Source organism: Chrysochloris asiatica, unplaced genomic scaffold, assembly GCF_000296735.1.
Source record: "Chrysochloris asiatica unplaced genomic scaffold, ChrAsi1.0 scaffold00081, whole genome shotgun sequence".
NCBI lineage: Eukaryota > Metazoa > Chordata > Mammalia > Afrosoricida > Chrysochloridae > Chrysochloris > Chrysochloris asiatica.
In genome coordinates this window covers 8,950,346-8,951,582 of record NW_006408599.1, presented here as the reverse complement: position 1 = coordinate 8,951,582, position 1,237 = coordinate 8,950,346, and the positions used below count along the sequence as shown (strand labels likewise).

General features: G+C 35.9%; 1 protein-coding gene across 4 annotated transcripts in view; it reads right to left on the bottom strand.

Moving 5' to 3' along the window:
* ASTN2 (astrotactin 2) overlaps positions 1 to 1,237 on the bottom strand; it is a 1,331,668-nt gene that overhangs the window by 198,469 nt on the left and 1,131,962 nt on the right. The window lies entirely within an intron of this gene.

The following is a 1,237-nucleotide window of genomic DNA, read 5'->3' as shown; positions in this document are numbered from 1 at the left end:
TTTATATATGTCATCTCAATGCCTTCTGGCCTGCAGCTTCCTCCTTTTTTTTTTTTTTTTTTTCCATTATTTTTTTTGTTAACCCTTTTCCCTTCAGGGATTCTTTGGAGGTTGTCAAGGGTAGGGATGAGGAATAAGGACTTCCGTGTGAGAAAATATTGTGTCAAAATCCTAACACTGTCACTTAATAGCTAGATGTCTTTAGGCAAGTGATTTTGTCCCCTGAAACTCAGTTTTTTTCAACTGTGAAATACAGCTCATAATAACTACTTTTCAGAATAATTCTGATGATTAAATAATATACAGAAGTACCTGTATATATATGAGCACTTAATAAGTGCCAGTTCCCTTACTTTTCCCTATAATTAGTTTTGCACTTCTATAATGCCTACAAAGTTCCTGGTATGGAGTAGTTTCTCAACAAACGTTCAACTTTGGGACAACTTCTCACTTTGGCTCTCTATTTGAAATCTTTCATCTTCTTCGCTTGTGACTTGACTGCTGTTAACAGTTTAAATTATATATATTTTTTGTACAAGGGAGATAGCATGGAATTGATCAAGCAAGATCCTCATTCTTATTAAGTTTACATTCTAAAGCAGGGAAGATAAAAATAAACAGACAAACACATAAATAAATTTCAGAGACTGATCTGTGATGTAAGGACAATATGAATAGGTGAGGTGATGATGCATGACAGAGGGTAACCTTATGTTTGTGTGGTCAAGAAAGGTCTCTCTGTGAAGAGGACTGTAGGATCAAGACCAGAAAATGATCAAAGGAAGGCGTTCCTTTAGTAAGAAGCTAAACTAATAACTGAAAGGGTGGTGGTTTTAAGTCACCCAAAGGCACCTCAAAAGAAAGACTCAGATACCATGCTTCTGGATAGGAAGACTCAACATTGTGAAAATGTCAATACTGCCCAAAGCAATTTACACATATAATGCGATACCAATCCAGATTCCAACAACATTCTTCAAAGAGATGGAAAAAGCAATTACAAACTTTATATGGGAAGGAAAGAGACCCAGGATAAACAAAGCACTGCTTAAGAATAAGAATAAGGTTAGAGACCTGTCACTCCCCAACTTTAAAATATACTACATGGCTACAGTGGTCAAAACAGCTTGGTACTGTTACAATGAACTGAACAATGGAACAGAATCAAGAATCCAGAAATTAACGCATCTACATACAGCCAACTGATCTTCGACAAAACACCAAAATATGTCCCATA